The 25952-nt window shown below is 45.6% G+C and overlaps 1 protein-coding gene across 3 annotated transcripts in view; it reads right to left on the bottom strand.

Annotated features, from left to right (window-relative positions):
* Positions 1-25952, bottom strand: part of plxna4 (plexin A4) — a 123542-nt gene that overhangs the window by 61712 nt on the left and 35878 nt on the right. The window lies entirely within an intron of this gene.

Below are 25952 nucleotides of genomic sequence, written 5' to 3'. Positions count from 1 at the left end.
ATAGGGTTAAGTCAATCCAGTGGGATAGTAGGATGTGAAATGGTGCAGATTTGGGAAAGGAAAACGACAAGGGCCGAGAAAATGGAGAAGAGCAAGTCGAGGAAAACAAATGACAGTGTTTCACCCGCAAAGAGACAACAATACATTATTGATGTACTCCTGTTTCCCCCCCTAATCAGCTGTGATTGGCGTCTTCTTCCATCAAGTGGGCAGAGACACGTTGCCACGGAGAGGAAATCTGAGAAATGGAGCGCTGTCCTGGCCGTGATTGCCATTTCAATTCCGTACACAGCAAACCAATGGCGAGAATAACACCCAATGACCTGCGGCCATTTTAAGCTACACTGACCGACGTGTGTCACTCCATGTATGTTGAGCGACCTCGACATGTCACACGCTGTCAGCGGGCCTCGTACGACAGCCGCAAAGGGGAGCGCGAGAAAGCGAGAAGCCGTGAGTCAGCGAGCAGCCGCCGCGCATCGCAATCGCGTTTGCGGCCGCCGCACCCTGGCAAAGTGAACGTTTTAATAAACACACACAAGATGGAAGGTGCTACGAGTGTATAGAAGTTGACTCCACATGCCGCATGGTTGCAAACCAGAAGAATCTCATCAATGGTTGCAGTTCCCAGCTTGCAATCAAATACAAGCAGGAAGTGTATGTCATATTGGCTGTATAGCGTTAATAGTATTGTGAATTGAATAGTCTGGCATGTTATACTATAGTGTGCTACATACTGTATATAGTAACATATTAGAGAAAAGTATTTTGTAGAATGTTTCATATACTTTAGTATAGTGCAGTGTGATACAGTATAGTACAATATGATGTAGTAGTTATGTAAGATGGAGCATAGTATAGTATCCTATTGTATTGTATAGTAAAGTATGATACATTATGATATAATGTAGTCTAGTGTGCATACAGTCTCGTATAGAATAGTATAGTGGCGTGTGGCTTACCATAGTACACCAGAGTATGGTGTAGCTAAAAGTATGATAATGGCATGCTATAGTATACTCCGCTATATTATATTATAGTATAGCACATTCAATATTTTGTAGGACGAAGTAGCGCTCAATTGTCCATATTAGGATACTACAATAGTACCATATAGTGAGATATGTATGACATACTTCAATTATAGAACTGTTGTAGTATTGATTGCATGGTATAGAATAGTAAAGTACATATGGTGTAGTGTACAGTATAGTGTAGTATTGTATAGTATTGTATCGTATCTACAGTAGTAGTATAGTGTAGTATGGTAGAGTGTGGCTTCACACAGTAAACAAAAAAAGTGCATAAAGTGGGTCAATGAATGATAATATTATATAGTATAGTGTAGTATAGTATTTTGTGGCAAGTAGTAGTGTTTTATTGCATAATACAGGATAGTTCAGCATAGTGCCATAAATAAGAGTACAGTATAGTGCAGCAACACACAGATTTATAACGCGACGGCCGCTGCCTGAAGCCGGACGATTGTTAAGGTGTGTGTCTTGAGCAAGCAACGTGTTATCACTGGCCAGCAGACTCATTGCAATCATCACTGAGTAAACACACTTCATAAAACATTGTCTCCGCACTGGAACACCCTATCCTTAGTCACACTGCGAGAATGGATTTCACGCATGGTTAAGAAAATCTGATTCAATTATTTTGCCAGTGGAAGACAAAGTGAATGGAAGACATACCTGATATCGAGGGAATCATTTCAATGGCGCCATCAAAGGGAACATGGAAAGAAAAAGAAGATAAGAATTAGATTTTAAAGGCTAATTGCAGGGAAACAAAGACCACAAAACGCACTTTGGTGAACACGACAAAACAACGATAAAATGTTCAATTGACACCGCATAATAGAAACACATTTGACTCCATTCTATGGGGGGTTGTTTGTGCCAAGCCAAAAACTATGCCCGCAGGCTGAAATGATCAAATTTGTCAGACCACAAATTCAATTCCCTTCTCCTCGCCCCCAAATGCTCATCCCGTGTCAGCAGTGACGCCGCAACCGCCAGTGCCACGTTTTGGCATCGTTTATGCTCAGAAAGATGCGATTCATTAAGCAACACGTCGTGCTGGCGGGGATCGATGCTTCATGCTGGCACGGCCTCCGTTTCCGCCCTCGTGAGCATGCACTGGACGAGCAGCGGTGTGGCAGGTTGCGTGCATAAGGAAGAGCACGGTGGGTAGCACTCGCAATTAAACACACATACAGCTACATTAACATTCTAGCTCATTTTCTCCTCGTCTTTGTCTCCCGGGGTTTATCGGGCTTTGGTTCGGCGACTTAGGGATAATAACTTGAAAGCAAGGTTGATGTTTTATCAGAAAGCAGCAGATTTCTACCATCACCCTAACCTCACTTTGGTTACTCGTTTACATCCGAGTCCTGCTTTCGATTACGCTACATAATCGGTATATTGTGGCTTGAAGTCGTTTTGCAGTTGCTTTCAGTTTGAAACCAACATTTTTGGCCTTCCGTCATCAATAGTCGTAAAAGATAGCTCGTGGACTGACTGACTGTACCATTTTCCGGGACCTCTTCATTGAGGTAGAAGGAGACATTATGCAATACTCCCCAAATTAAACCCGTTCCAATGTCTGTGGAAGGTGAAACCCATATTCATCAAGTATTTATTAACAAATGGTCAATTGCTCGGTTACAACATGACGCCCGCGCACGTCACTGGAAGAATAAGACCAAAAAAAAAATAATATGAAGGCTTTAAAGGACTACAGCAAACCGCATAAAGACGGAGAAGTGGAAGCAAATACCAGATCAAGCTTTTCCTAAATCATACTAGTTACATCAAATTTCACTTTGTACAGTCACTGTGTGGCTGCATTGAAGTGTCACATCACAAGGAAGCAGTGCAAGCCAAAGATTTCTCAGACAAACACGCTAAGTGGAAAACTTTGGAGGGATTAGTGATAAAAGGCCGTAACTGAGCCACAATGTCGATCTTTACCGTCAGCTTGCAAGCATTCATAATGGCTCGGCCTTAGAGAGACGTGTCGTGGCGGAATCACATCGGTCGCCGTGCATGTGATGGTGATGAGTCACCGAGGCCCCGAAAGCTGTTTCAAAGTACCCAAATTGTCCACAGGGGGTGAGTGATATCTAAACAAAGTTCCATCTCAGTACAAACAATGTGTTTATCTCCAGCTGACGGGAAGCAGTAACTCTTTGCGGTTTAGTTCTCATTGGTTCCGATCACACTGATCAAGCCAGATGGGTCTCTTTGATGCCACTGACTTGTACAGGAGTCACGGTCACGGCGGTGTTATCGACCTTTTGGTCGGCTGTGACTACCCAAAGGAGCAAGACTAATTCGGATTAGACATTCATTGCAAGTATAGGTTGTTCCTATGGATGTCGATTGATCAGCAAGACCCACCCACTTAAGTCAGATCACTTTAGATGGAAGTGAAAATCCATATTGAATCCCCCAAAGGCATCAACGCCATACTCATCTCAGCACGGCGGCCTGTACCGCAGCAGGTCGAGACCTTGTGCGTCGGCGGGACCAGATCGCCTCCACCGGGAGCCACTTCTCATATTTCATGTTTGCTTGCAACATATGTAGCCACTCTGAGAATATCCTCCCTCATTCAAATGAGCATTTATACTCTGCAAATGAGATCGGAGACGAAGGGTGAGTAGGAAAATAGCAGCGCGCCAAGAGAATTACGGAATTTCTGATTACGGTTCAACAGATGGGTGTCATTTAGATGAGACGACTGACATTTGGGCGCGTAGGGAGAGACGGACGCTTTCAAGTGGCGTCTTCGGAGAGTGAGCAAACACTCAAACGAGGTGCTCCAGTACTTCTGGGGCTTTCTCTATACCGCACTTGACTGTTGCTCAAATCAATTACACTGCAGAATTCACGACATTGTTTCACGCCGGCTAATAAGCGTGAGTAATAGGAGTCTAATTACCTGCCAATGAGATCTAATTGGCAGTAATCAAAGCTGGTCTGAGCTTGAGGAAATGGGGCCACAACGTTGAGATTTTTCTACAACTTTGTCATAGTTTTAGCAGTGTCATCTCCCCTGATAGTTATCACAGTTGCTCCCTCACACATACTGTACTATTAAGTGTTATAATCACTTCAAGGTCCCCTCAGGATCACTTCCCTCCACCTCACACCTTGTCTTTCTTTCCCAGAGCCACTGACAGCTCCCAGCTGCCCTGAAATTGCTGCAAGTGCTGCCGCCTCTCTTCTGCTGTAGGCTGCACACACCCACTCACGTCTTACGCCATTATTTATTGATTGGCATATGGGTTGGGGGGTGCAGAATAAGGGCGGGGCACGGGGTCCGCATGCGGGGGCCCGGGCGGAATTTCCATAAAAGATATTTAAGACCAGTGGGTCTGCGCATCTCATCCGCCACGGCTGAAAGACATACTGAAGTGTCATAGGGCATGATGAAAGTACAACCCAGACCTCATGAAATATGGACATCATATAAGAGTGGAAATAGGGGAGGAGGGGTTAAGGGCTTTTGTGTGGGGTTTTAGGGGCAAGATTGGGTGAACGTGTTATAAATCTAACATATGCATCTGTGGATTTATTCTAGGTAGCCTCCAGTCAAAGGGCCACTCACATGTTCCCCAAATGGTAAAAGCCAAGTGACACCGCGCGTTATTAAATTCCGGCCCACTTCCTCAATATCTGCTGATTCAAAGGCAATGTCACTGACAAGAAGAGTGAGAGTGTTCTATAATAACCCAGTGAAAGGTCAGCGTTTGGTTTTTCAGTCTCTTGTCAGCATTTTTTTTTTTTTTTTTTTTTTTTTTTTGCACTGCAGGAGAAAGCCAATGCTGGTCATATATTTTCATTTGCGTTCCGAATACCGACATACAATCCAGAGAGAGAGCTCCCACAGCTTCCCGCGAGGTCCTCCTCTCTCGTTACTCTATAAATGATCTATTGGCCATCATTTAGCAAGGCTGCGTGTTAATCATTCATCACAGCGAACCGTCCGGAGCGCAGGAGAGCGTTAGCCAACCGTTGTAAAGACGGAGAGCAGAGGGTTCCCGGTGGGACCCGCTGGAGGAAGAGAAGCGCCATGGATCAAACCGTGAACATTAATCATGCTAGCCCAGTTTCCCTAGCAAAGTGCAAACATGCGGGGCTGTCTCGGGAAATGGCGGGGGGGGGGGGGGCTAAAGCAGGGCATGTGGTACCTTGCATGAAAATGTGACGAATGGAGAGGAAACACAAGCTCCTGGTGTAACTTAGTGGCTGTCAAGACACTTTCGCTTCCCAAATATGGCCCTGGAGCTGAACAGCAGTAAATGAAAGCTGGTGACTTCCCACATGAAACAATGAGGACAAAGGACAGGGAATATCAGTGGTGACCTCTGAATTTGGTAACTGGGCCTTCAGTCAGGACTGAATCAACCTCTGAATACTGTCGCCATCATGTCGCAACCACAGACATCCACGGAGAAGTAATAACATGATATCAGAGAGATAGGAACAAGGTCTACTTTGTTATGTGATGTTATATGTTAAAAAAAAACAGTAACAATAGTTTAATTTATATCGGACTGTACTACTGATTCTGAAGGCCCTCGGCAGATTAGATGGACAAGGCCGCACACAGAGGCTAAATCTAGGGTAGCTAAAAAAAAAGACAAAGAAAATCTACCAAATAAATAGAATAGACTGTTGGGAATAAATTCATACAATTTCATAGAATCAATACTAGAATGTAATCTAAATGTAGACGAGTGCTTCTGATCATGTTTAGGCTAGCAGAGAAGGCCTTACCCTGAGCAAAATATGGTCAAGTCTGGGTCATTGTTTTTATCATACATTATCCACATTATCTACCGCCATGCGCAGAGGTGACAGCTCCGTTTGCGTGCCACCACACAAGCACTATTCCAACATACGCACTGCCGACATTCTCCGGGGAAGCCAACTCAAACAAACAGTTGACCCGCACGTGTGGCGGTCTCCTCGCGTTTGTCTTCAAAATGTCTGGGTCATAAACAGCAACAGCTGCAGTCGCTTCTAATTAAATACCTGTGCATCTGTCTCGGGTCCCGAGTGGGGCGTCGCGCCAAGTAAGTGCGGCGGGCCTTGTGCGTATTGTGCTTCGAGCATGCCAAACGTCACATAAACGTTCCTCGCCAAATCCTTGCCTCAAATTGCTCTGTCAACGTGCAATTAGTTTCAACTCTGCATGCACGCTTTTAATGTGGCGTCATAAAAGATATGGGCCACGATGGGTAGGATGAAAGTGGACCCCTTACTGTAATTATTACAGTCTATAAAACATAAGGAAATAAGGCTGCATGGACAACCAAAGAGGGGGCGGTGCGAAGGATGGATCACATTTGGAAGTATATAAAAGAAAGTCTTGAGGAGACGCTGTTGTGATGCTGACAAAGATGGTGAATGAGCACTTTGTGGGTCATCAATGGGGTCCAATGTCCAATTTCATACCACATCAGTGCGGCGGGCTCCATTCAAGTCATCACCTTGCCTCGGGCAACTTCTGCCTCTAAATTGAGGTCAGATGTCAGCGCGTACGGGCGCCCCAAACGCTTGAGTCAATACATCGTACACGCGTGTACGCACAAAGCCGCGCGGGAAGGGTGGCGGTGGCGGACACACATCCTGAGCTCGTCACGCCTCGGGGCGATTCAGCGGTACTTGACCCTCTTCCATATTTACTGGTTGCTGCTGGCGTCAACAACGAGCCGTCTATCCTCCGATATTTTGCACAGTAATATGCTTAGATCTCTTCTATGTCAAGGAGTCTACATGGAAACACAAGCAGCCTTGTCCACTCACCCAGAAGTCACATTTGGAGAGTTTCAATGGCATAGTAAATAGCCATCACTGTAGCCCTCCCATGACTCCCACTTTTGTTTGACTGATTGAAACACGAGTCCAGATCCAGGACATCTTCACGACTTCCTCCAGTCCCTTAAACCCCAGTTCAGGTTAGTACTAGGCTTATGTAATAATTAGTTGAGGTTGCAAGTGTTTTCCTTGGCACCTCTCCAAGGCTTAAGTCAATCATTGTCTCCCCTGCATTGAGTTTAACCTGCGACCTTCAGGATGGAGTACTGAATAGGTCTAGATGACTCGCTGATCATCGGGCTGTTAAGAAAAGAGGCAGCCTCAGGACATTATTGACGAAGACTTATGAACGAAGGAAGAAATAAAACCCCAGGTCTCTGCTATCAAACAGTACATTTTTGATATTTCTCTGAGTATCTGCAGCTGATTCAAGCTCTTCTGCATGTGTGTGGTCTTCTAGAAAGTCAATATGAGCTTGGACACATGATTGCTATTGGCAGGTATCTATCAATCAATACGCTCGATTGGAGTGTTACTTGGGAGGGTACTCAATGAAAACCAAGGCAATGCTTTGGTATTTAAGATTATTCCCTTAGCGAGTTTAATGGGCACTTATGAATGCTTTGAAAAGGTCTGAGACTATTTCAAACACACACCAGCTGCTATCCAGGGAGAGCCGCCCTCCCTTAAGATCCGCAGTCTCATGTAAGGGGAACAAGACATCATGAAATATGGTGGCTACTAGTTGGCCAGTTTGCTTTAGGGACGCTCTTTGCAAATCCTATTCCATCCTCAGCTCCATTGTGGGCTGTTGTGTAACCGAGACCAGTCAATATCTCCAACCCCTCTCCCAAGAGGTGAGCCCTCCTAAAACATGCATGAGCCTAGGAGCTGGGAATGCGCCATCAGAAACCTTCAGGGCTTTTCAAAGCTGGTGGAATATCTCAAAGCTAAGTGAGACCATCTTTCCAGGATTTGATCTGAGTTTTTCTTTTCATCCCTTGTAATTCTCCTTTTCTGTTCCTTTTCTTTGCTCCTTCTCAGACAGATATACAACGTGTCTCCTTGCATAAATCAGCCCTAAAGCCTCCACCCAATGGGCAGGGGTATCCTCACATCCTGCCTGATGACTGTCATAAATAAAATCCCTGCGCTGATTGTGCAAAGGTGAACTTCATCACCAGGAATTACCCAGGGATGAAGCTCCGATCTCATCCTTCCTAAATTTAACAGATTTTAATTTTAATTGTACGATAATCCAGGGATGCCATTTGGAAAACGGCAGGATGAGGGAAATAAGAAGGACTGGGAAATTTCATGCCTATGAATGTTTGATGAGGCCAAATGGCCCGTTGTGTGACCCAGCTGCTGAGAGCCAGGTGGGACTTTCAAGGGAAGGAAACTGAACTGGAGTGACAAGGAAGCACCTGACACGCAGCCAATTTTCTGGGTTGTCCTTAATAGAAATTTGCTGCAAAAGATTAATTTGTTTACCTCCTTAAGTGCAGTTCCCCCCTTCCTCAGTGGACAAAGTTGAGGATCGATGCACTGTCATAGCTAATGTGCACTGAGGGGCAACCCTCCTGAGTGGAAACTGGGTCTCGGTATCAGAGCATGGCTGACACAAATCACTGTTTGACAGTAAAAGCGGAACAACGAATGGGGAGAGCGAGTGGATGAAGAGTGGGAGGACAGACAGAGTTGACGGAGGAGAGGACCCGTGCTTACTGCCACATTCATCATTAATGCGAGAGAATGCGGGAATTGGCGCAGACAGGACGACCGAGAGAAGGCAATGAAGACATGGAGAGGAGTTGTAGGAGTTGTCCTCCAAACTACTTCTACTTTGTTTTTGTTTCTGTCGTCATTCCTCTAATCACCTCGTCCTCCTCCTTCCATTATGAACAACGATGCTTAGCAACTATTACAGCCATCCATTCTTCGTTTTAAGTGCCTTTATGGTTACCAGATGCACTCATGGCGTTTTAGGCCCATTGATTGGCCCAAACAATACGGCATCTTGGGGAAAGTTCGGAGATGCTACATTAGCGCTCCCAGATGCTCTGAAAGCTTCGGGCGCTCGTTTACAGAGATGGGTGCTAGTTCATTAGGTTAATGGGCGACAGCAGCTGGGCTTCAGTGGGATGCTTCCCGATTGTCTTTTCCTAAGGCATGCAGTCTTCTTGTGAAAGGACGTTTTGGTTCACCCAAAGCATACCCATCATTTTTGTGTTGACACATTTACATGCCAACTTTACAATGAAATCCAAAACATCCTATTTGTGTCGACACCGTCCTGCGCTTTGCCGCACAACAGATAAGCGCCGATTCCTTCCCTATCTTCCTGCTGGCTGCCGACGAGCTAATCTGCCATGACGGACTCGCAATCGGGCCGGAGCAGGTGACATGACTGAAAATGGACAATGGGACGCCGCTCGACCCACAGATAAGAGAATTAATATTGATTGTGCATGTATATCAGTCACATTGTGTCCTTGAGGAAACACATAACTGTGCTTGGGCACGGCGATGGATGGTGGTTTCTTGCTTCAGCGTCAAAATAGTGGTCCCCCAACACCGGTCTGGAACGTTACCTGGCTGCGGGCCATTTGGTACTGGGCCGTTCAGAGAGACTGAAGAAAAATCTTCATCTTTTTTAGTGGAGTTGGGGATGGGGCACCTCCCAGTTCATCAAAAAGTTATCTTCCTTCATGACTTCGTCGCTGGCCTGTTTGCACGTAGCGAATAAACCCGACACTCTTCACAGATGAAAGCCCAATAAAAGCACACGCGGGGGTACGCGTCGCCCAAATATAGACGCCAGGACGTGTGTTGCTAACAGGCAGCGCGCGTACTCAAGAACCGTGGGAGTGTTTTACGAGCTCAAAGCACCTCTGTAACAGCACACCTTTTGAGCAGATCAGCAATCCCGCCGTGACTTCCATGCGCACTCTTTGGGATATTCCTGGCACACCCTCAAAAACACACATCCAGCAACATATTATAAGGCTGCAATCATCCTCATTTCTTCCTGCCCTCACGCCTGCTCCACTTCTGGTACATACATGCTCTCTGACAACCTCTGCCTATTTTTCTTTCCCATCCTGCCTTTTCTCTGAAGCCCTGAGCAATTACCTAGCAGGACTCTGGAGAGAGAACGAGAGAGAAAGAGAGGAATGCAGGGAGGGAGTAGCGTGAGTGTAAAGCTAGTTAAAGGATGGCAAGAATCATTAAAAAGACGACCTAAAAAGATTTGTGTAATGGTGCTAAGGACGGGCATGTCATGGGTGTTGAGAGGATCCAGGACTGCCCTCAAACCTTTGGCACATAAAGTCAACCCGAACTTAAAACACTAATAATAATCATAGCAACTCCGCAGTGTGCTATAAATGTGAATATATTCATTGAATGTGCGGAGAGTGCAGAGTTCGCCGCCTTCACTAAGCACTAAGGTTAAGCCATTTAAAAACACAATGGAGGATTACATTCTCATCTGCAAAACAGTGCAGCTTTAATGCAACCTTGACGCATGCTAGCGGGTCTGCAAGTTGGAGCACTACGAAATTGTGGACGACTCAGGCCTGTCAGGTTGGGTGGCGGCAGGATGGGATTGAGGAGTGGGGGTGGTCTAAGACCCCTCTCCAGTGCGGAGTGCTTGTGAATTGGTTTTGGCTTGGGGCTAAATCTCCTCACAGACACCTTCTTTTCCTGTCTTTTTTTCTTCTTTCACTGCATCGCATCCAATTCACACACATCTCAGCCAACTCCTTTGGCCGCGTGGCAGGTGTGGACGTGTGTCTCCCTCGCCGTGGCCGCCGAGTTGGTTTCTAAAACAATGGCGGACCCTCCTCCGATTGACTAAGCCTGCGCTCATTCTCCCTTCACTGTCACACACTGACAGCAAAAATACCGACATACCCGCCCACCAGCCTCACGCAGACACTTGCAATGTGTCTTCCCACTGCATTCAGCCGCCTGATTAAACCTCTGCTGATTGGTAATTAAACACCGTGCTTTTGTGGCGGAATCCAGCTCGGCGCTGCGCTCACGATACGCCATGTCCACTGGCACCGCGCCGCATCCTCCCCCTTCTTTTTTCCCCCCCTTGCCTTTTGGGGGGCCGCAGGTGGCACAATTGGCAGTAATATGTTCTAATTGTTGGCAGCGCTGCCCGGGTGGCAACGTAGCGGGGAGCGGGAGCTTGGCAGGCGTACGAGCAGGAGGAGGAGGAGGAGGAGGAGGAGGAGGAGATGGTGATAGAACTCAGGAAAGGAGGTGCAGAAGGCAGTGCAGGATATGAATGGAGCTCTCGGCCAGAATGAACACGTCACCGGCGTATTCCGGAAGAGAGGTTGGCATGAAGAAAATGAAGGCATGAAGGGAGAGAAGGCTGCTTCCGTCACGTCCAAATGTTTCCCTCGTTGTTGTTGTTATTTTTCCCAGCACAGCGAGAGAGAGGCTCCCTGGGGTTGAGAGAGTAAGCAGGACTGCCTAGCTCCAGATCACATGACCCCCACGTGAGGATTCCCTTTATTCGGTTAGTTGCTGTTGTTCCATCTCAACCTTCCTTTGGGACAATTCTATGCTTTGGGGGAACTTTCAGGACACAAACGAGTGTCTGTCTACCTGTGTAGAAATGTTTGAATCTCTATGTAAGGCTCATTTCTACACTGCAACAAGTCCTACCCCATGACATCTGGATTTTGGCCTGTTTTACTGCCACTGCAAAACTTGACTTGAAAAAGAAGTTGATGAAGATACTCCTGGATGAGTCTGATGTGGGGGAACTTCTATCCTCTGCTCAAACTTAAAGGGCTAACCAAATCCTCACTCCCTTTCACACATACACACAGACGGAATACAGAGCACGACTCCTCCCCGCATGTGGCAGCTAGCAATATGTCAGTCTGAATGCACAACGCACTAGTGGCACTCTTGCAAGGCAACCACACACATGATGATTTAAATTGCGATGCACATGCATATCCGTGCGGGTGTGTTGTTATCGCGCCATATTGCACACCCAATCGCTGTTATCTGTCAGGCTGCACACGACCAGTCATGTTGTGTGCACACACACACACGTAATCTTATCGCTCCCACTATGCACAAGATGCTGGGTCATCTCCGTGCAGGTCGGGGAAAAAGTCCTCATCATGAGGTCGCCACGGCAACAGCAAAAAGTGGGAGGGAGCCGGCATCTCAAGGTTACTTAATCCATTCATGTTTTAATAACGCCACACACTTAGGAAAGCAGCACCCCTTGTTGGTGTGATGAAAATAGTCAGCCCGATCTGATCTTTGAAAGGTGAAAACGAGGAAATGAACGACATATTGTCATTTGTTTCATGAAAAAAGATGGCAAGGGGTGAGAGGACACACACGTGGGAATTGTTGGCAGGTAGCAAGGATACGGAAAATGAGTTCGGAACTTGCCGAACAAGGCCAAAATCCCCCCCTGAAATGCTCCAAAATCTTGTGTAGACTTTCCAGAAGACTCAAAGTCATGATTGCATTTATGCACCATCAGCACCTTTTTACTCCCCGACCTTGTGATGCTTTTCATGTCAAAAGTTCAGTTTCCTGTCCGCGTGCACGTCAGGTGAAAGGTGACTCATTAGGCGTAATTTCCAACAACAACAGGACACTGAAGCAAGGAGGGGACGCTAGTAAAAGGACGACTGGCGCTGTTATGAGAACTGTAATGTGAATTTGAATGCATCTCATGATACTTTTATAGCCCGGCAAGTGCATTCCCTAATAAATCTAATATAAAGAACAGTCTATATACGTTGAAGGGGATTTTAAGAGTGCGCCTCCTCAACTATCACAATATCTATGGACTCATTAAACTAAAACTGGTGGTTGAGTACGCTGGCAAGACACAACTTTGTCCACTTTAAACTATTAAATGACTTTCGGGAAGTCTGTTTTAAGACAGATTACAAAGATTGCAACACAAATTGTTCGCAAATCTTTGTGTGCCCTCAATCCCTTTGATAATTTGTCTAACTTGCATTTGAAATTCCAAAGTCTTTCCCCTTATCAATGATAAATGAGGTCCGTGTGCTTATCATTAGTGTTATGTGTTACATTATTAATGGCGCTACACTACGCCGGCTTTTAAGTGCAACCATGCCTCGAATGTACGCATCTTATCAGAATACAAGCTGCATTTATGTCGTACTTAAGATGTGTTTATTGGCATTAGTGCAGGGTTTTTCACAATTATCGGACTGTGTATCAGCTCGGGTCACTTTAATAGACTTGATTGAATTTTCTCCCTGTCACAGCCGTGAATTAGGACAGTCAAAAGGAGCCAGCGAGAGGTAGTAATGTTGACGGATGCTGGATAAGGGGGAGTCTGCGTTGGAAGGCGAGAATAAAATGAGAGCTCACTGGGGAGAAGGAGGCGAGACGGAGGGAGGATAAAAGGCCAATATCACCTCCTACACATGATGATGCGTCACGCCGTCGCTCTGATGAGGGTTAGCCGCAAAGTATTAGCGCGGGTGGCTATGAGCGAACCTCGCAATAAAGACGCATTCTCATCCTCGGCCTCCATCATCTACGAGTGGGTGTTTACGGAAAAAAAAAAAGAAAAGGTGGCGCACGTGATCAGCCAGGTCTGTGATTCATCATGGCACCCGCAAACATGACATAAACAACGGAAAGAGATTCCCTCTGGCTGGCAGAGGGGAATATGGTCTCATGTGCTCATGACGTGTTGCTCGTCATCATCGCAGCAAGAAGCTGAATTATTCAAGGCAACAAAATAAGGGAACATCTTCACGCACGCTGAAGAATAAATGACCTCATAAATAATGAACAAGTGCATCATGAGAGGAATAATTTGTTTTGTTCGAGTTCATAAACATAAGCACAAATGCAGGATGGATGAAAGAAAGATAAACAAGTACAACGGTCACTGGCATAACTTTAATCAGAACCTGCAGTCCTGTGAAACAAGGAGGAGGCTCGGTTACGAACTGGGGCTGCTTTCCTACCACTGGCACTGTATGTCCTGAATCTGAACAATGAAATCTCATGACTACAAAGCCATCTATTCTTTATTATTTCTACCGCTTGTCTTCATTTGCGTTGCAGGTAAGCTGGAATGTAGCCCAGCTGACTTTGGGCGAGAAGCGGGGGAGAGGAAATGTGCGGCTTAGTGTCAGAAAGCTTGGTCTGAATAGGACTAAGACTTCACAACACACTAAAATCCCAGATTAAGCCCCGACCCAAACCCTATTGAGCATCTGTGAAAGGAGCTGAAACATGTACATTCCAGGAAGGAAACACATCACAGTTCCTGCTGTTTTTTTTGGATAATATCCGATCCAAACGGACCGGGTTGTGTTTTTGGAGCGGCACTACGTATATTTGGAGAAAGTCTTGATCGATGGGCAAGACGAGTGTGAAATAGGAGGGACGGAAGTAGTGGGAGTACAGAGTGGAAATGAAAAGACAAAAGGCAATAAGGCGAACGCAAACACACACCGAGGCTTGCCGAGACAGCCAAGTTACACACGCGCGCACACAAACAGAGACACAACATATGTCTCCACGAGTGCCAGTTGGGAGACATCTGGTGCCAAAACTCCACAGGTCAAAGTGAGTGACACGCTCCATGAAGCGTGGACGCGTCCGTTTGTGCATGTGTTTATTTGGGTGCCAAATAAAGTGAGGCGGTTGCTATGGTTACCGTACCCTTCCTCCCATTAGACGGGTCCCTGTAAATACACACGTTATCGAACAAACAAACTGAATTCAAAACATATTTGTTATTATGGGAACGGTTTGCGGTGTTCAGAGTATTCAAGTGTTTTTTTTTTTTTTCCTCCACGGGAAATTTTTTTTTTTTTTTTAAAACTGCAGTGTGACCCGAACACACTTGGACCCAAAATATCAAGAAACACAACATGACTTGTTTTATGAATGTTATTGCCCTAAATTCCAATTCATTATGGTTGATAAATAATTTGGGGAAAAGAAAAAAGGATGCTGTTGCTCGCTCGTTGTTTTTCTTTGCAACACGACGGCCAGACAGCAGAGATGAAACACGATATGAATGATTTACTGCAACATAGCTGCAATAATTGTTTGGCCATTAGCAACAGGCTTTGGTGAAACTAACTTAAAACACACACACACACACACACACAGGCGTAATCTGACCTACACATTATGTGTATTGCAGCAATAATGAAAAGATAAAAAGCTGATCATTTAAAACATGAGGCCTTTTCAGCCGCTTGACTTTCCTCTATCGTGTCACCTAAAATGCCGGGGGGTACAGAGGGAACATGAACACCACATGTTTTGGAAAATTCATTTCGCATGCTCAACAAATGTCGGCAAGATGTGATTGGACTGATCAGTTGTGCAATGCACACAGGGCCTTTAAAAAAAATAAAAAATGTTTTTCATCAGTGTGTAGGGATGTTTTCTTATCTAATGGCCGCCCATGACCTCAGTGTCTTTTCAAGTGTGCAAATTTGTCTTGTCGTGGCGCCGCTGAGAGTTTAGCGACTGTTTTCGCAAAAAAACACAGATGATACGATTGTTATACTGCGAGCTTGTGCAGCGTTGCCTGCTCATTAGGCTGAAGAGAAAGATATACAGTATGCTGGCATGGTGCACCAATCAAACTGCGAGTGTGTGCAGAAGGCTCATTAGACGGCCTGCAAAGAGAACAAGAGCCAGGGGCTGCAATTACACACACAGACAGAGTAACAAGCTGCCTACATGCCGCTTGAAAAGTGACACTTTTAAACTATACTTAACATATTGATCAACTAGAGTCGAAGAAAATACATTTCTTTGTTGTAAAGTGTGTGCTGTGACTACACACTGAAAGCCACAAAATCAGTTGTTGACAATTAGGTATGCAGCAATACCAGTCAATGCTGTATTTACTTGAACTTGTAAAAACGCATCTGATCCGTCATATACGACAAAATAAAGAGAATTTGGTTCATGTTCAATATATGTCGGTGCATAAAAGTAGTGTTATATTTGAGTGATGTTCAATAAAAGTCTTTTAACAAGATTTTATTGAAATGAAACAAATTTTCTGCAAAACTGCAAGACATCATGACATTTTCGAGTATCGGTAAACGTACTGAAGTCTAAGTACTCGGTCTGAAAAAAGTGGTATCGGTGCACCCGTATTGATGAGTGGAACAAATAAAGCGCTCGCCGATGGAGACCCGATGACCTTCGCGCACACAGACGCATGCATGCAAGCACACGCACGCGCGCGCACACACGCACACACATGTATTGTGACCCATTCCTCACCACAACATCCACTTGGGAGTTTTAGAATATAATGGGAGTTCCCAAACAAAACAATATGCTTTGGTGTTTGCACAGCTCACTTTGCAGGCGGGCCAAGTCCGTTTCACTGCGGGACACACAAAGCAGAGAATTGCAACACACTCCATTGAACAGAAAGTCCCGGAATAATGAGGACCAAAGCAGGATTGTTGCACAACGCCAGCTGCAGAGCAGAACCGACTCCTTCCGTGATAATTGTGATTAATTGTTGTACAAATTCCACACAATATGAGGATGTACTGCACATACTGTGATTTTTTTAAATTTGTTTTATTAATCCCAAAGCTATGCGGGAATTTTCCCAACAGAGATAGTTTGCTTCAGTGTGGCCACACAGGGCGGCATAGCTGGATGTGGGCGGGCAATGCAAAATATTAGGTCCACTCCAATGTGTTTTTCATTGGTGTGTGCGTGTGTGTGTTTGGACGCACCAAAACCACGCTTAAAGCTGAACTACTTAGTATTCCGTCAGCGATCGGGTGCCAGTCATTCCACTTTCGCTTTAATTCCTCATTAATTACGACGCCAACTAAGAGTTAGGCTACGACACAGCGAACATAAGGCGCTCTGTGTGTGGGTGTGTGCCACTTTTAAGGGGAGAAATGCGCCCGCAACCCAAGAGGGACCGAGTCAAAAGTCCCGTTGGCTCACGGCAGCAAGGGTCTAGACGGGGGGGGGGACAAAGCCCCCTTTCCTCCACATGGCACCCGAGGGGGGCAGAGGCCTGGGGTGGGGTCGAGGATGTTTGATGAAACTACAGTATCTTTCGCAAAGACAGAGTGAGGGGTGGCTGATGGGTGTCAGGGGTGTAATTAGAGCAGGATACCCACACGTCCCACACTAGGAGAGTCCCTGGAGAAAGGCAGGGTGGGCGGGTTGGGGCAGCGCAATCAGTAGGTAGGGAGCGGGTGAGTTTGTGTGCATAACGCAGGTGCCGGTGTACAGCTGCACTCGAACCTTTCACCTCCGACTCGATTCATCCTGACGCCACATTAAAGACGTTCGCCGCTTTGTGTGTTCAATAGCAGCTGCTGCAATAGTGTCACTTACTAAACAAGCAGGGTTCACCCAAGGTCAAATTTGAGCACTTTGAAGACATCAGGATTTTCCAGCATCTTAGAGTTGCACTAAACGCCATACAAACAACATCTTATTGAATGATTAAAAAAAAAATAATAATAAAATATAAAAAATAAAAAATAAAAATGTAATAGCTAAATGGAGCGGTAATTAAAAATGTATGCTTTTAATTATTTACAGGAAATTGTAAATACGAGCACTTTTTACACCTTGAGAAGATTCTTTAACTAACTAATTCTGATTTGTGCACCTGTAGCAATCTGTGCCGATTTTATCTTATGTCAACAACAAAAAGATTTAAAAAGCTGTTATCATTGGGAAAGTAACGCCTTACCTTGTTATTTTTTTCCATTAAAAATCAAGTTTAAAAATGTTTTGCTGAACTCAGGCATCCTTGAGATTAATTTATGCACCGCAGGGAATAGAGCAAACATTTTGGATTAAATCTAAACATTTTGTTGCATTAGCAGCTCATTCCCTCATTATGCTGATTACCGGAGCACGAGTCACACTTCCGACTTAACACGCTCTGCCGATGCAAATGAGTTTGCTGTGGAAGACTGTATGTAAGAGATACGCCGGTCTGTAATAAGGAGTCTCTGGTGCATCCGGCCGGGCAGGAAGGGGGAGGGGTTTAGCAGAACAACAGCTGTCGGGATTACGCTTTTCACAAAAGCCGCGTGCCCTCCCCTCGCGGACCACCTGCGGAGCGCGACCGAAGGGCACCGCGGCGCCGAGCCCAGTAACCCCGACTTCCCCCTGCCCGCGGGAGCCGACGCTAGGCACCTCGTACCCCCCGATGCCAGGACCCGGATGTCCCCGGCAGGCCCGCCGTGCCTCTGGGCCACATGTGGCCGTGCCGCTTACGACACGCTCGCGCATATATTTACATCGCGCAAGTCGCCGGCCTCAGAAACAATCTCAGCTGATTTCATCTTCTGGTGATGTGATCTATTGCGTGTGTGTGAGCAGGCCTGCATGTACACGTGTGTGTCTGTCTGAAAAACCGAGGCGGGTAATTTATCATATAAGCTAGCTCATTTGGGTTTCTTCAGCAGGGGTGAAAGGAGCTGTAGGGAGGCTTTCATCTCTCAGACGGCAGTGGGGTGGCGAGGGAGTCAAGATGGAGTAAGTGCGAAAGAGGTGACGATGAGGAGGCCGACCATACAAAAAATTAAAAAAGAGGATGAGGTAAAGAATGAAAGAGATAATCCGAGAGGATGTTTACCTTGCTCGTGCTGACAGGGGACAAAATAGGTCGCTAAGGCGTGCTGCCTCCTGCAGGGCCACGGGATATTGAGCGCTGGAAGTTGGGCGAAGAAAAGCCACGAAGACGTACCAGACAAACATGAAACATCAGCCCCTCTGTGTGTGTGTGTGTGTGTGTGTGTGTAGACCGGGTATTCATCTCATCTTCTTGGAAAGCTCAAGGAGGCTATTTGCAAGTCAAATGTGGCATATGATGACACTGGGAATCATCTGGATTTATTGGAAGCCACCGTGGAGAGGAGAGAAGCTTGATTTGAAAAGAAAATGCATACATTTTGTTCCGGCGACCAAATCAACATATTGCAGGATGTGCTCACCACTGTAAATGGTACTCTGAGCTAGGGTGCCAAAAAGTGGTTAAAACGTGGCTAAAACAAATCATCAAATAACAACTAATTTGATTAAAAAAACATTTCTGCCTTAAAGCTTGACGATGTTCAAGCAAGGTAGTGTTCCAAAGCAGGTATGTGCGTTTGTTATGGTCTGCATGCATCATGCTAATTGGGAATAAACACGAGGTGCTGTTTGCAGGGAGTTAAATCAACCACTCATCAAGTCGCCACAAAAAGGAGGCTGCTGGGCACACTTCCCACAGAAATCTCTTTAATGACTTTAAACGAGGATTCCGCGGGGATAATTGTGAGCCGTCTCAGTGTCGAGTCGCCATCGCGCACATCGAAATCCGTTAGCTGACGGCCTGTGGCGCTCTGTGCGGAGATGCCAATTAACAAAACACAAAAAAAATAAAAATCAACAGCAGCATCCTGATGAGGTGGTGGTTTGATACGTTTATATTCATCAGGTTATCATTATTTGCATAACACTTTCCATTTATGGCTTGTCGCACGCGGCCAAGCATTAAAAGGGTGGGAAAAAAACAGCTGCTGGAAGTGAAAGACTGACCTGCAGAGAGGCAAGCGGCGAGATAGCGGCTGAAGGGAAGACGCGGGGCCTTGTTGTTGATCTCATTAAGATTAATGCACTCCGACAGGAAAGTGAAGCACAGGGAAGGAGACAAAACACAAGCAGGGAGGTGGAGTTTTAATGGGATCAATAGCCGGGGCATCGGCGCGGAGTCAGCGGCCGTGTCCATGGTGACTTGCCTCCCTCTCTGTTCCCTCGTCGATGGGATGACTCACATCCATTTCACACTCAATCGTTCCTCATCATACCCTCAGTAGAAATCAAGCAAAACGCCTTTGGTCCAGGGGACAAACCTCGCACACCCAAAGAGTCTGGTCATGGTCACCTCAGATACATGTCCAGTGGTTGTCCCATGTGGGCGTAATTCTAGAAGATGAATGGCCTCATTGGTTGCGTAGATGCTCATCAAACATTGTACTCCTGCTGCCTCATTCTCACTAACCCACCACGTGCCATTAATCTCGTCTCATAAAACTGCACGGTCACCAGCATAGCCCAAATTGGCCTGAAGCCTCACTTCCCTTCAGGCACCCCAAGATTTTCGCCAACGACTGTCTGACCATTCAAAACACAACATGTCCAGGAGACAAGATTAATGACCAAAGAGTCACTGTGGCACTATAGCAGCTCTGCCAGGGATCAAATTGCACATTAACGAATTCTAAGTACAGTAAAATGATCTGTTATAAAGGCACCCTTTATAGTTTTTAGTTTGTTGACCCCGACTAAAACTGGAAAAAAATGCAGCTGGTAAAAGATGCGAGGCAACACACAAGTCCCTTTGCCTTCATCTCCCATAGCAGTCCCTTCAGTTTCAGTGCCACCGCTGCCAGTAACCCGTCCCCCGAAACAAAGCCCCCCGAAATATCACTGCCAACACATGGCACATGCATTTACACAACAGTGCGCGTGTGTATGTGTGCGTGGTAGAGCTCAGCATGAATAATTGAACACAGAGATGGGAGAAGGGAAGGAAAGAGGATGAGGAGAGAGGGAGGGAGGGACGCCAACTGTCAGCCTCCGCTCACTTTGGGAAGAAGGCGAGCCAAAAGGTATGGAGAAAAAAAAAAAAAAAAAAAAAAAAAAGCAATCAAAGATGATGCTAAAAATGAATCAAATTAAACAAGTAGTGACAGCTGCGCGGACTTCTGCATCAGCAATAATTGCCGGGACTGAGGGTCAAGAGTCGAAGTAGACGGCTGAGGTCAGAAGCATTTAAAAAGCAGCACAATGGACGGACACAATGCCACCTGGGCTGCATAAACAGACGCTCAACATAATTGATCCCAACACAAAGGCACATGAATAATGTTGTTAAAGAACACAAGAGTCGCTGCACTTGCTCGTGCCTTTTCAATATTTTCCATTCAGGATCAATTTGTTACGGCTCAAGCGACGGATGACTGCATTTGGCTGCATCGGAGGAATACGTGCACGACAACAAAGGCAAGGAGAAGGTTTCGGGAAACTTGATTACACGAAAAGAGAAGAACATTTGACGCAGTTTGTCTCTTCGGGCTTGTTCGTTTCGATGGTCGACCTCCCTAAGAGGCTCGCGGCCCAAAAGCCTTCCCCCACGGCGGCTTTTGCGGCGTCTAAAAGCGATGTAATCGGGTCCGGCCAATACATTTGTAAGGAGTTTAGGGAGGGAGACAAACTGATTTGTGGATTCCAATTGGATTGAGGCCTGTTTGACCATATCTGATGGTTGTAATCTGAGCCGGGTCTTTACGGAGTTTTTAGTGGCATAATGCGATGCTGAGGATATACAGTGAGTGTTCGTGAAGCTCATGAGTTCCTTTTTTAGTTCTCATCAATGTGCACTTATCTCATACATTAGCTTCTCTCTTTTTTCTAAACGGTAATCCTCCATCCAGCCACTCCAGACAAACGACACGTTCCAGATTACATCCCAATTAAAGGCGCCGTCGGTGCTCTGTTTGCGGACGTCTCATCGCGGACAGCAGACCCCCTCTGTTAAATCCCTATTAATGATCCCATTTACACTTGTTGCAGATTGATCAAAGTTTAGCCATCGCGTGGTCTGGGCCTTTTCATCTCAGCTGGTTTGGCGAGGGTGGGGGGGGGGGGGGGGGGGGGGCGTTGTTGGCGGGAGGATGCTAACTGGCACTGGCACAAATTGGGGTAAAGAATCATGGCTGCTGGTGTTGAAGGTTTCTGGTGGAACAGGTTCAGCAAGACAATGCAAAATAAGACGCAACACAAAAGTGTTTTGAAGCTTTTGAAGTCTGTCAAATGTAAAACCTGTTTTGCCAATCAGAAGCCTGAAGAAATTCATTTCATGGAATCTGATCAGAGTCAAATATTTGTAAAACATACCGATATATACACCCTTGGCCTTTCATGAACTAAAACAGAAAAAAAGAATCACGTACAAACAATGTATTTATTCAAATAATAAAGCATACTTGCTCAGTCTTGCATGCATTTCGCCCACTAGTCTCCCTTTACCCTCTCAAACGCGTCCATCCTCACTTTGCCCCCTCGGGGACTTTTTGCCTTACTTCATTTTGGGAAACAAACTTTGAAGTCGCTGTCCTGTAAAATGATATTGCTCTCATTTGTTTGGAGGTTTGTTTGTTTTTTTGGAGCCAGAAGCAGCAGAGAGAGTGAGAGAGAGGCGAGAAGAGATGGATGACATGAGTGAGTACAGACAAAACACAAGCCAATGGAGGATTGCGAGTGATGAGAAACAGTAAAGATGAAAGGATGGAGAATAAGCGAGGAGGAGGGTAAGGACATTTCAGGTGTTTTATGGACACTCTCCTCTACTCAGCCCATTGGACCATTAATCACCTGGACAGATACCATAACAACACACACACATGTGCACTTACATACACACTTCCATTGTCTTTATGGGAGCTCATTTTGTGTAAAAGCTTTACTAGACGTGAATCAAGTAAAACCCTGCGTGAAAACCAACAAACACGGCCATAGTCGCATGATACAATCCACACTTTGATTGATGGCTTACAGAAACTCATTTCTACTTTCCAATCCATGCAAAAAAAAAAACAAACAAAAAATGGTCTTAAGTCTTAATCTTGTGTACAGAAGAATCATTGACCTCCACTAAATTTATTGTATTTCCACAAAACTGCTTCTATTTTTGAAGTCAATGGTTTTTCTTTTAAACCGTCATTGTAAAACCAACAGATGCCCATGTCACGCAATTAATCTGATTCATAATTCAAGAAAATAGGCCTCTCTTGCCCTGGCGAGGACATGACAAACTTTTCATACCATCATGCCCATTCACACTCCAATTGGCATGCAAATTTGCCTTGCCTTGCGTATCCAAACGATGTGCAGCTTGGCCACTCGAGTGACGTGCTTCTTTACGAGAGTCCTGTCAAGTGTGACAGATTAGATTCAACTGCAATACTTTTAACGGAGGGCACCGGGAAGGTCGGAGAGTCACCTTTGAAGGGGCCGAGAATGAGGGAAGCGATCGATAGCAGGCGTAGAGGACGATTGTTTGTTTGTGCACGCATCCCATTGTGTGAACATCGAGAGGTAGGTCGTTGTCGTATAAATAGCCAGCTCTCAACCGGCACTTCACCTTGACCCTAAATAGCCTCCGTACGTGCTGGAATAAAAACATATTTGACTGTTTCTGAGCGCTGAATGCAGATCCTTTGATCGCGAATAATCTACTGTTGGGCGATAGATTTAAAAAAAAAAAAAAAAAAAAAAAAAGGGTTTTCTATCGTCTATTGAGATTGTGAGTTTGTATGTAATCTGCTAGACTCTGGACAAAACGATAGCTGCTTTATTTTGTTCTCTTTGGAAGTTACAGGATGTCCTTGTAGATATGAGAATGAGAAGAGCCGCAATTTTTGCCATGTCACATCTCATCTATGCCAAACTGACCTTGCTGCAAACTACTGGCAAATACTATGACTTCATTTCGCGAAGTTGCAGCTGTTATTGACAGCCCTTCAGTGGGACTGGAAATCGTGCACAACATGACAGCGCACGTCGTAAAAACAGAAGGCCAGATTGTCAGCGCTAAACTTCCCTGTTGAGCAAGCCCGAATCCCATAATAGTAGATATTAGTTGCCTAGCAATGCAGCCTAGCAACAGCAGAGGGTCGAGATATGCTATCGCAGGGGAAGAAACCAGAGAGGAGAAATGCCTCCACTCTCACCAACTGAGGCTTTTATTAAGTGAGGGAGGGGAAAAACTGCTGTGAAATGGATCTTACGTGATGTAGACAGAGTTTTTATTACTGTTTGCTAACAAAATAAGACACCAGTGTTCCGTTTGGGATCAGGTTTTTGGGATTAGTTTCTTGCCAAGCTTCTGTCAGAGATGAGATGTTACTTTCATAGTAAACACGATGAAAAGAGTGTTCATAACACGGTGTATGTATGTAAACTGACGCTATGTAGTGTGTATGGTGTACTATAAAGCTTGCCGACAATGCTTTTTTTGAACCTTTAAATTGCCTCAGGGTCTAGACTCTTGGATGACAGTGACAACAATCTGCTTTAAATGTAGCATTTGTTTGCATTTTCTAGCTGTAATTGTAAAGATGGCCTAAAGCACAGCTCCTCCATTAGCTCCCGAACAGTTCCCGAACAGACTCTGGCCTGGTGACAATATGTCCCTTTTCTCCCTGGAATGCTAAGTAATTTCACTCCTCATCCATAAATCAATTATGTATAATCCCCCGATACAGAAAATTAGAGGCCATTTAACATGAAGAAGCTTCGGTGGGCGGTCGTCAGGGTGCAAGCATATTGATGGAAACATGTCTCATTTCTCAATCTTCCTCTTCCAGAAAGGAAGAAGAAGGTAACGTATCTAAACTGCAGGATTATACTAAAGCTTCAAACCAAACTAGCAGTGCTACAATAGAGATAGAGAGCTCTAGGGGGGGTCTGGCATATTTGTGGCACTCCTTGGAGACAAATGAAGCAGACACATAATCGTTTCTGAACAGATGAGAGTAGAGCCTCGCTTTCTCTTGCTCATTTGTTCACGTTCCACATCACCCTGCCTCATTTCCCCCCAAACCGGCATCCCTCCACCCCACAAAAACTACAGTGCACCCCAATTGTTACCACAAGCTTACTATTCGAACACTGGTAGACATGTTGGCCCTATATACGAATCACAAACGGATGGCTTATCCAGCAGCTGCAAGCCGACCCGCTGATCTCAGACAAGGTATTAAGAAAAGAGCTCGAAGCCATATGAGGTCGCAGGGAGAGACTTTTCCAATTAAAGAGCGTGACAAACAGATCAGTCAACGCAAAGAATTCTGAAAGAGGGAAAAACAAGCTCGAGCCGGAGTCCCGTGTTTCGCTGTCAAGCTGAGATAGAGAGGTGAAGCCGAAGCTTCTATTTCAGAGCGCTGTCTACGCTGCCGTGTCTTTGGCCGCCAAGTCTGCAGCCCACGTTGTGGTAGCCGCGGTGCCTGCCAACGCGCCCTTGCATTTGTAGTGCGTTCAGACGCCAGGGAATCCCAGTCAAAACTAAAGTGTAGGCTATTGTTGTTCAACACCAGACTGAATTGAACCGAGACATGTGCATTCTTCCAATGCACATGATACAGTACTTCTATTGAATCTCATTCGAAGTGCTGCTGTAATGCAGCTACAAGCTGTGGACACGACCATGGGCAAGGGCCAGGTCATAGTCAAGGTAGCAGAAGGGTGAAGAGGACAGTGGTTTGGTCTGCCAGTTATCGCTGAGAATAAACAGTGTCAGTCCACCCAAGAGATGGCAAACCAGATGGAATGTCTGCAGTCACGTTCCCGCCTGGCTTCCGCCCCAGTTTTGTTAGCCAAACACAGAGGAAACCATGCAAAAGTGCTATTTTCCCCTGGTAGGTTTTAATAGCTTCCATATCGGAAGGCAAACTCTTTTTCTCAATGATGCTAAACTTTCATGAAAGGGTGGCATTTGATCACACGTGAGAGCAAAAATTAGGCCTCCATCTCTAGAGGGAAGAGACAAGATGCTGTGTTGAGATTTTGTCAACACAGAAAGCAGACTGAGGAGGGTAAAGGGGATTGGTGTGGAGGGAAGGCATGTGGGGGGGATTGCACATCAGAGTATCCTTGGAAGTCCAATTTCCCAGGGTGCCCGTGTGTCAAGAATCAAGGACGTGAAGAAGAGGGATTAAAAATGTCAACGTTGCTCACTTTTTAGTGGATTGAGGCAGGGACGTGTGATGGAGAAAACACTCAAAGACACAGATAAATGCCTTGCTCCGTTTATTGCGTGCAACGGTGCTGGAGAACCAAACTCAACCAAGGTGAAAAAAAAAACAGTCTCTATTCATCACCTGTGTCTTTGTTACAGAGTCTCAGAGTAGGACTGGCGGATGTTTACGCTCGCATTCGCTCAGTCAAGGAATCTGAATTGCAACATCACCTCCCTCGCACCACGCAGCGTGTTTGTGTATGTGTTACGACGAGATTATGTGTAAGTGACGCAGTGCAATAAGAGCGGATAAATAAAGC

Source organism: Phyllopteryx taeniolatus, chromosome 22 (genome assembly GCF_024500385.1).
Source record: "Phyllopteryx taeniolatus isolate TA_2022b chromosome 22, UOR_Ptae_1.2, whole genome shotgun sequence".
Taxonomy (NCBI): Eukaryota; Metazoa; Chordata; class Actinopteri; order Syngnathiformes; family Syngnathidae; genus Phyllopteryx; species Phyllopteryx taeniolatus.
This window is presented reverse-complemented; position numbering and strand designations above follow the sequence as displayed.